At 41.7% G+C, this 10,543-nt stretch overlaps 1 long non-coding RNA gene across 2 annotated transcripts; it reads right to left on the bottom strand.

The window, feature by feature from the left end:
• Positions 1 to 1,940: 1,940 nt before the first annotated feature.
• LOC133741750 (uncharacterized) lies at positions 1,941 to 5,011 on the bottom strand. Of its 2 annotated transcripts, none has more exons than XR_009862097.1 (6): positions 4,633 to 5,011; positions 3,580 to 3,710; positions 3,308 to 3,349; positions 3,106 to 3,214; positions 2,876 to 2,954; positions 1,941 to 2,302 (listed from the first exon to the last, which is right to left on the bottom strand). It is a non-coding gene; the product is annotated as an uncharacterized LOC133741750 (long non-coding RNA). The 2 variants fall into 2 exon arrangements; XR_009862096.1 differs by having other exon boundaries at positions 3,672 to 3,710.
• Between the last annotated feature and the right edge of the window lie 5,532 nt (positions 5,012 to 10,543).

Genomic DNA, 10,543 nt, shown 5'->3' with positions numbered 1-10,543 from the left:
CCAGGATTCTCCCTACTAACCATTTGTCGAGAATGGCGTCGACCAAGAATGGGTCGTCATGGGGTAGATTCACTCCGCGTTCCTCCTCCTCTGAGAAGGTAATGGGCTCCCAACCAAACTTTGGGAGTTTGGCGGATCTCTCGTAGTGGATGTTGCAGACTTCTTTTGGGTGATTAGCGCGCGCATAGCGCTTCCTTGCCCTGTGAGACATGCTGGTGATTGGAGCACCGCCGTCGATGGTGTTGATGCGGCCTAAGGGCTCAATGTTGGCGATCACAGGTGGCGGTTGGCGCACCTTGAATTGCTCCATCTTGCCGTCACGGTACAAGGTCTCAATGGCTGTTTTGAGAGCATTGCAGTTGTTGGTATTGTGGCCGCTATCTTCGTGGTTTTCCCATTTTTGGGTATCTTCCTGGGGGTGGCGGTGGGATCTGATCCTTGCACTGATTGTATATTTCCTCATACGAGGCTGTGAGGACTGTAAACACTGCATACCGCTGAGAGGATTCTGTTTGTTTGTTGCGGTTATCCCCATAGGATGGGCGGTTTCCCTTGTTGTAGTATTGGTCCTTCTGCCGCTTGTTCTGGTAGTGGCCCTTTGCCACTCCCTCTTCTTGTCAATTGGCGGCGCAACAGGGGTCTTGTTAGCGGTCTCCTGATGACTGGAGGAGGGTTGTGTTGACTTTGTTGGTGTTGCTGGTGGCGGTGGGGTTTCTCCATAAGTGATGAATTCTGCTTCGGCATGAATGACCGCTTCACTCATGACGTGGTCATACACCGCATTTGGATGATTGTAGTTGAGGTGATAGAGGAATGGCCCCTTGAGGAGTCCCTGCTTGAAAGCCGCCGATGCCATTGTTTTGTCTAGATCGCGGCACTAAGATGCTGCCGCCCGCCATCTTGTGATGAATGCCTTCAGTGATTCGTCTGCCCCTTGCTTGACGCTGAACAGCTGACTTGTGTTGTGATGTCCGGCGGACAATAAGATGAACCGAGAGAGGAAGGCGTGTGATAGCGCGTGGAATGAGTCAATACACCCCGGCGAACACTCGAAGAATCAGTTCATTGCCTCACCGCACTACTAGAATTTTGTTCATAGACATCGGTTCTAGACCGATGTTAAACTAATTTTCGACCGATGTCTTAGTGGGTGTAGAGAAAAGTATAGACATCAGTATAAGCACGTTTTCAACCGATGTCCCAGACAACAACCAACATCGATTCTAAAAAACAAATCGATGTATAATCGTTATAATCATCATATTTTTGTATGTTAGGTATGTCTAATTCTTCATATTTTCACATTTTATGCTTAAAAAAATATATGTCAAACAATACCTACTTGAACATTTGCATCGATTTCTATTCCAGAAGCGATGTCCAGTACACTTGTAGACATCAGTTCCCATGAGTATTGTTTGTTCGTGGCCATTTTTACGTGTAAGTTGCCACATTATTTTCCTAGGAACGATGTCTGCATCTTTATTCTACATCGTTTTTTTATTCAGAAATGATGTTTCCTTTAAGACAGAACATCGTTTCCAATTAAGTAAACCGATGTTCAATGGTATTATGTACGTCGGCTATTTTTATTCAAACTGATGTGTTAGTTCATTGAAGACATCGTTTTTGCTTTCCAAAACCGATGTTCACCTTTTGACCACACATCGGTTTGCTCCATGGTAGGTGATTTGTATGTTCATAATAGATTACTGTTTGGTGATTAGAAATCGAGAAATCGATGTGCAGTAGTTTTGATTTCATCGGTTTTGAGTTACAATTCGATATATTGATAATCATAGGACATCGATTTCATCTAGTTGCTGGAAAAAGAAATACATTTCTCATCACCCAAAAATTGGAGCTTTCCATTAATTTTCTTTCCAAATTCATGATTCAACTTAATTCACAAAATAAAACCCAAAACCTAAGGCTAGCTTAGAAACATATTAGCAACCAACTACAAAAGTACGTTCTACACCAAACTTTGCTTCAAAGCAAAAACTAGCCTTACTCAAAATCATGGAAGCCAAAAGTCTTACACCAAACTCTGTATAGAATCAGCCACTTCAATGCACACCTCGTCAATATCAATTTGGCTATATGATTTGCGCGCTTTTACTGCCCACTAGAAATGTATAAAACAACATATAAGTCACAATCATTGGGTAAAATCCCACAGTTCACTCAAAGTAGGATAAAGTCTTACCTCTTTCCTTAAAACATGTGTTATCAATAAGGGACCCTATAAGTAATGTAACAAAATTCTTCAACCAGGGGTGCACAGATCTCCTCATATTTTCTGGAAATATAAAGTATTTTGTCAAAATCATGTGCCAAGTGTAAAAGAGGACAAAATATAAGATGAACAATCAATACATAAGTAATTTTAACACACTGCAAACAAAGAAGGATGTAAGTTCTTACGACCTTGTGATTAATTGTTTTCTTTGTTCTTTTTTCTTTCTCAGCCTTGTGCTTATACCAAACCCAAAGTCCAATCAACATCCCTTATTATTTTACTCAAATAGATATATCTCTCTCTAGAAGTTTATATAATTTACTTACTATATATCAGGTCTACAAATATCATTGCTATGTAATTGACAAGACATACTAGACATAACAAGCTAGCTGGTCCCCATTTCTTAAGTGGAAGACTTAACTAATGCCATTTTTTTCCCGATCTGAAGACAGAACCATGTGATCCTCAAATGCTCATGTCTCCCTTGTGTATATTCATTCTCAAAACAACTATGATTTTCAATACATATTGGAAGAAGCTATTAGCCTATTACAAAAGAAGTCCAAGGCATGAATCAAAGTGCAGTAACACATTCTTGAAGCCAAGAAAAATAGTATGTGGAAGCATTACCAGGCCTTATAAAATCGGAGAGACCAAAATCAATAACCTTCACTGAAGCATCCTCTTCTCTTGTGGCAAAAAGAAAATTCTGCCAAGCAGTCATATGAAAAGAGTTATTGGTAATAGGTTCGGACGAGAACTGAAGATGTAAACAAACTACATGTGGAGGGGACTTTCAATACTATTCCATCAAAATACAAGAAAGTAGTGGAAAGTAGAAACTCTGAATGTAGTTGTACCTCTGGCTTTAGATCTCAATGCACAACATCTTGAAGATGACAATAGGCAATAACACTTAAAATTTGCACAACAATAACTTTAGCATCTTCTTCTGTGTATCTTCCACCCCTGCCACAAGGAGTTACTGAGAATAAATGAAACTGAAATCATAAATCTGAAAGTGCCCAACCACAAGTTTCAATATAAAGAATATAAATCTACCTGGACAAAATTTTATCCAGTAGTTCTCCACCTTTACACAACCTGAAAGTGAAAGAAATGAGAGAAAATCATATCAAATTTCAAAACAGGTTTTTCTGCCAACAAAAGTGTTCATTCTTCTCAGTTCTAAGACTAGGCTTAATATATGTGTGTGTGTGTGTGTGTGTGTTCATAAAACTAAACCATAAACAACAATACAAATGATGTCCCAACAAGGCTGACTCCTATAAATTGGTGTGAAGGAATAAGACTAAAAGAAAAATTACACGTACTCCATGACTATGTAGACATTATTGGCATCCTCAAATGCATCATAAAATCTGACCAGATTCTTATGTCTAGATAATGCTTTCAGTATTTTTACCTCTCTACGGACATCTTCAATAGCTATTGCTGTTGTCATCTGCAAAGAATCACTTAATTAGTAACCAATACGACTTCAAACAAAAACTTGTGTGATGACCATATAATACGACTTCAAAGAGCTAAATTAGATAGGATACAGCAAGATAAGATCAATAAATTGAACCAATAATCTGATACAAGCAAAACCCATCAAGAGAAACAATCAAAATTTCCCTCCAAATTTTGATTGTTAACTTAATTAATTAATGACTTAATTGTTAACTTGTGCAGTCAACAACAGAAATTCCTTTCCTAGTCATTGGATGCTAATTATTGCTTCTTCATTTTGGTCATTGAAATAGGGCAGAAAATATCTGCCTTGAAACTCATTTCATAATGTGATGAAACAAAAATGGATTGACAATATAACAGTACAGAACCTATTACAGGTTACCACTCATCGATGGTTATTCCATATTTTCATAAATCATAACATTATTTGAGAGAGAAACAACAGTATTAGTTTACTTGATTAAAAAAAAGAAAATAAGAACATGTTGAATAATATAATTAGGGGCTTCTAGCCATGTGATGCCCACATATCATGGTCAGTAATAGAAAATTATGTGGCAATAGAATATAGTTTGAGCACATTAAGAGCAAACAATTATCATGGCTGAACGTTAATATTATGCATCAAGCATGATGGTCAGATAGGATCAAAGCCTTGCAACAGAGTTATCAGTTATTTGTTGATATTCTTGACAGATGGCATAATCCCCAACACTGATAGTGATTTTGGCAGTTAATATAGATAGTATGCACATTATGCTAGTGGAAACATGAAATACTTTCCCAATGTATATTCACAGATTACCAAGCTTGAGAAATCAAAGGATATGCCAGCTGCCAAGCGGCACTCTGTATCAACTATCTTAAGCAAAGTAAATCATATTGAGCAGAATGTAACCAATACTTACCCAACTAAATCAGCTGCAAGAACTGAGCGCAGGAGCTCTGATCGTGATGGCAGTGTCCTATGAATTTTAGAGGAAGGAAAGGGAGTGTGGAGAAACCAGCCGACTTTCATTTTGTTGTTATATTCCTTCAAGCATTTTGGAAGAAACATAAGATGGTAGTCATGGCACCAAACAACATCACCCTCTTCATAGTGCTCATTAACTACATCTGCAAACATTTGATTTGCCTTCTTATATGCAGAAAACTGCGACTGGAAACTCCGAGTGGTAGCAAGTCGATCTTCTTGTGGAAGCCCAAGGTAATGGAAAAGGGGCCACAAAATATTGTTGCAATAGCCATTGTAATATTGATGAACAATCTCCTCATCAAGGAAGACGAGGATACACTTCTACAACCAACAGTACGAGTGAAACAGTGTGTTACAATGTTCAAGCACAATCACCTCGCAATTAGTGAAAAAGAGTTGGATCTATGTCTATGAATAGAGAAATAAAAATCCATGTACAGAATTTGAACCTTTTCAGCTAGAGCTTTAGTAAGTGCCCTCTGTCCAATATCATCTGCCACATTTACCCCTGCCCATCCAATCCACCTTGCCTCAAACTCCTTTACACCTATAAACAACAACGAGCATTACGAATTAGTTTCATATTTTGAGGGGGAAAACCGAATCATAAGTTAAAAGAACATGATAAGCACAGGATACAGAAACTTTGTAGAGATTGAAGATCTTAAGCAGAGTGAGCAACAGTCTTAATAAGAGTTGAAAGAATCCAATTAGATAAAGGACCAGATCTGTGACCCAATAAAATGTAATCAAAAGAAGCAAACTTTACATAAGAGAAAAGGAAGCAAAGGCAAAGAGATCGCAAAGCAAATGCAGAGAAAGAAAAGGTACCTCATAAACCAAGTCGAAGAGGGATCGGAGAGTCGGAGGCGATGAGGAAGGCTCGACGCTTTTCAGAACCCCTTTTTGATTAGAGAGAGAGAGAAGAAAACAAAGGGAAAAGAGGAATAAGGGATGCTGTGGTATGACCTCGAAGAAGAGCAGAAGCATAACGATGGAGGAGGCGAGAGTGATGACGCCGCCGGGAAAGCTACCACTGTCGAAATCTTCATTGATTTTGGGGTTGGTCCGTAGCTTGTTCAACATATTCTCCATAGTTTATAGAGAGAGAAAGTGAGAGTCGGGGGGGGGGGGGGGGGGGGCTTGGGTTTGAGGGAGGGGGAGAGAGGGAGGGAGAGAGATAGGATTTGGAAGGAGTGAGAGTCATTAGGGTTCGAAAGTTTCAGAGAAAGTGAAAAACGTTTCAGGTGTTGGAGGGAATGAAAGCTCAGAATGAAGGTGTCGCGCGAGACTAACGTTAGGGTTTTCTGTTTCAGTTTTGGGGTTGGGTGCAATTTTTTTTCTAAGTACGAAAGTTTTGAGTTTTAGTCCCCGCTTCTTCATTTCATTGAAAATACTTAACGCTTTTTGCAAAAATAGGTTCCCGCAAATTTTCAAACAAAACTTTTAACACCGGTCATTTTAAGAACTGATGTTAATGATATACATTTAAATCGGTATTTTCGTAAAACGATGTTAGATTACTTTTTTACATCGTGGGCAAGTCTGACCGATTTAAAACATGCGATGTCTAATAACATAATTCTAGTAGTGCCGTCCAACGTTTCGCTGAACAAGTGGCATAGAGTGGCGTCGTCAAATCCCTTGTTGTTGGTGACCTTCTTGAAAGTGTCCATATGGACGAAGGGGTCAGACATGCCACTGTAATGTGACATTTTTGGGGTTTTTGCGTACGCTGGTCTGATAGCCTGCAGAATCGCAGCGGTGAATGGTCCTGGTCTGGATGCGAAAAGCGGATTTGGAGTTGGCGCCGGGGCGCCCGACTCCGCCCGGATTAATCTTTGCTCCAATTGTTGCATCCTTTCCAGTATTTGGGTTGTTGCGTTTCCGGCGGGACCTGCCTGGATATTCCGCTGAACCTGTCTGCGCCTTGGGGCAGGCGGATTGCCCTCAGTCCTTGCCCTAGCTTCCGAGCGGTTGGTGTGAGGCAGTGATTCCGCCTCCTGCTCCAACATTAGTTGGGGGACGGGCGGTGGTCCCATCCCCAATAGTTCAGGTGGGTTCAGCGGTACCTGCATCTGCAGAGAGTTGGTCCCGGTACCAACGTGCCAGTGTTGGGCCGGCTACGCCCGGTGCTCCGTGATTGCTCGCTCTGCACTGGATTGGCGTTTGCCTCCAGCTTCCTCTTTAGTTGATCAAAACGTGACATCAGCGTAGCCACTTGTTTTTGGGACTCGGCCTTCATGAAGGTCCACCAGTGCCAGCTCGTACAGAGCGGTGAGATCCTGGCCCGGTGGGCTGCTGCTACTTGGATTTGCCTCACCACCAGGGTTGGCTGGGGTGCTGAATAGTGCGCGGTTAATGCCTACCGCTGGGTTGGTGGGTTGGGGAATGGCGGATTGGTCCGCCTGCTCTTCAGCATTTCCCCCACTACAGTTACTGATGGTAATTGTGGTGGGATGACCTTTTGTTCAAGGATTCCCACAGACGGCGCCAATGTTAATGCTCAAAGTCCGGCAGTAGCCGAACCTTCGTTTAACTCGGGTCCGGTGGGCGGACCGCTACTCTGAGGACCTGATGATCTTCGCTAAATGTCAAATGAAAGACACGGCGTCAGAGGGAGACCGCGTTGGGCGGTCTTCACTTCTCTGATGCCTAAGTCAGTCGATGCATATAGACAGCATAACAATAAATGAGTAGTAAATGCGTAATTAATGAGGAGAGAGGAGAGAACCTTTTATAGGTGAGGAGAAGGCTGATCTTCTCCTTGTTTTCGATGTGGGACTGATGTGCTTCAGTTCCCAGCGTCAGGAGCTTCTGATGCTATCTTGGCACGGCGCGTGGCGACGCGTCGGCAGTGATCTGGGGGCAATCCGAGGCTCAGGCGGTAGCTCGCTTTGCTGTGTATCCGTAGGTTACTCCTTTGGCGGGAATCAGTACCTCTGGCGGTACCATGAGCGTAGCTCATTATAGCTAATTATGCTTGCAAATGCACATGTATGTACAAAGTTGAAGAATGTGACTCACATCTTTCAAACTGAAGGTTTAGATGATGATGAGGTGCAGAGAAGAAGCTTGGAAATTAAAACCATTCTACTTGCTCTCTATGATTAGGTATTACACTATGTCCATACTTCCATTGTTTGAATTTCAATTGCTTACTTGGTTTCAAATATATATTAATTTCTGTCTTTTTTGTCTTAGTATGTCCTGGTTGTAGATGGAGGTAGACACCTGCAAAGGCAGCAATCTCCAAGCTCTTCGTCTAGCACAGTTACAAGTAGAAGCAGCAGAGGAGGAGTTAGAGGCCAGTTGCTCAATAATTGGAAGAAGGTTGTTGAAGAAAGCAGTGAGGCAGTGGTAGCACATGAAGCGGATCAATACCTGGATGCTCCATTGGACCCAACTGATGATGAAGATTGCTTTGACATCCTGTGCTGGTGGAAGATAAATGGCTGCAAGTTTCCAGTATTGGCAGCAATAGCAAGGGATGTTCTTGGAATTCAGACCTCCACAGTGGCCTTAGGAGCTCATTAACTCCTAAAACAGTGGAGGGATTGATTTGCATGCAGAACTGGTTGGTAGGTGATGATATTGCAGAGGTTGTTGATGATTGCTCAATTGAAAACCTTGAGTTTTATGAAGAAGTTGAGAAAGGTATCTACTTTTTAGTTTTTACATGTGTTTTCACTGTTTTCAGCAGTGTTCTAAAACTCGGCCGCCCAGGCCGCCTAGGCGCTGGGCGGCAGCAGACCGAGGCGAGTAACGGCAAATCGGAAGCCTTAGGCTGATAGAATTTGGGCGGCCGCCTAGGCGGCCTGGGCGCTCTGGGCGTTCTGGACTTGTTGGACAATTCAACTTCAGTTCTACCTCTCTCTCTCTCTCTCTCTCTTACCTCTATTTAATTAAATAAATATACAATCAAGTCAAGGTATATTCCAGCTTGCTAACTACAACAACTTAACAAGCTAAACACACATCCCAGACAAATCCGAGCTCCACCACAACTCCACAGGTCATTGCACACACAACTGTTGATTACAAAGTTCCAATACCAGCCACAGATTTCGATCCACACAACAAGAACCAAACTACCACTCAAGAATTCGAATTATACCTTCGGAAGTTAGAAATCCCTTGAATCAACCCAAGCTCAGTTTCCCCAAGCTCACTGCCAAAACTAGAATGGTGATGAACTGATGATTCGTCAGGCTACAGCCTGGAAGGCTTCACAATACCTCGCCCAGACCACAGGTGGCCTAAACGGTGGCCGGAATCGCCGGAAATTGCAGAGATCGTCGGAGAAGTCTCGGAGCTTTCAGTCGTCGAGTCTCCTTCTCCGTTCAGTGCATGTACGATCCAAGGATAGGAGGTTTCTGGCGATAGAGAGACGAAGACGATGCCAGTGGTCCGCCGCTGTGCCGTGGCTGGAAGGAGTGGCGCCGGTCGGGTCGTGCTTCGGGTCTAAGAGCACCGACCTCTCGGGCTCTCTCTCTCTCGAGCTTATTCTCTCCCTCTCTCTTTGATCTGATCAACAGCTATAAATAAATTGGTCCATTTAACAATGGACGGCCCAGATCAAGCAGTGAGGGGATCCATGGCTCACATTGCTCCACCAAATTTCCATTTAGTTTATTTTTTATTTGAGGAAGATAAATATTTAGTTTATTACTCTTTAAGTCTTTATAAGTTTATATATTTTTAATTATATAAATAAAATTTATAAAAATAAAATAAAAATTTTAAAAATACAAAACCCCCTAGGCGCCGCCTAGACTCCCGCCTAAGCGCTCCTCCCTAGCCCACCGCCCGACTAGCGCCTAGCGATTTTTCGAACCTTGGTTTTCAGTATTTTCAGTGCATAGGCATTTACATCACTTTTTTTTCTTTTTCTTTTTGCAGACCATGAAAGCACTGCATCTAGCAAAACTAATGTGTGTCCACCTCCAATTCCAAGAGCAAAAGGCAAGGGAAAGCTTGGGGCAGGTGGTAATGTGATAGATATTTGAACTTTGAAGATTTCATTTAGTTGTGTGCGCATCTTTTCAGTTATGGCTTAAGTGTTTAAGAACTTAATCTTTTACAATTTGGAATTGAAGTGGTTAGTTGTGTGGACTGTAATGGATTATTGGATTATGCAGATTTGGTCTTCTTTGAATCTTTTCTTCTTTTTTAGCTTTTACCTGCAACTTGCAGGTTCGGTAATTTTCCCATTTGGTATGCATTTTGGCATTATGCAATATTGCAATATGCAGATTTGGACATTTAGTCATTTTTTCTTCTTGTTTAGCACTTTAGCTTTTAGGCTTTTAGCTACAGCTTGTAGCCTTGCAAGTTTGGTACATTGGTATGCAACAAAGCACTATGCATATTTGGTCATGCTTTTGTTGTTCTTCTTGTTTAGCTTTTAGCTACAGCTTGCAAGTTTGGCAGTTTGGTATGCAATTGCAAGTGTCAAAGTGTGGAACTATGCATTATGCAGATTTGGTCTTTTTTAGGTTTCTTTCATTCAGTTTTAGGCTTTAGCTTTTATTGAATAAGATCAGCTTGTTGGATTATGGAATGATGAAGTGTTGTAAGGAATTGCACTCTTACTTGTTCTCTTTGAAATGATCATTTTAATGCAGTGTTGAAATAATGGAAAAGTAGAAATGCAAACTGGAAGATTTCACTAGATTGCAAACTCAGGAAACATGTCTTCTTCTTTTTTTTTAATTTCGGGTCTGTTCCGGATTGGGCCCGGTCCCGACCTGATACTGATCGGGTTCGGGCTTGTCGGGATCATTTCTCAAAATTGCCTAAACCGTCCCAGCCCGAACCGAACTCTATTTCCGGGACGGGCT

Source organism: Rosa rugosa, chromosome 4 (genome assembly GCF_958449725.1).
Source record: "Rosa rugosa chromosome 4, drRosRugo1.1, whole genome shotgun sequence".
NCBI classification, from domain to species: Eukaryota; Viridiplantae; Streptophyta; class Magnoliopsida; order Rosales; family Rosaceae; genus Rosa; species Rosa rugosa.
This window is presented reverse-complemented; position numbering and strand designations above follow the sequence as displayed.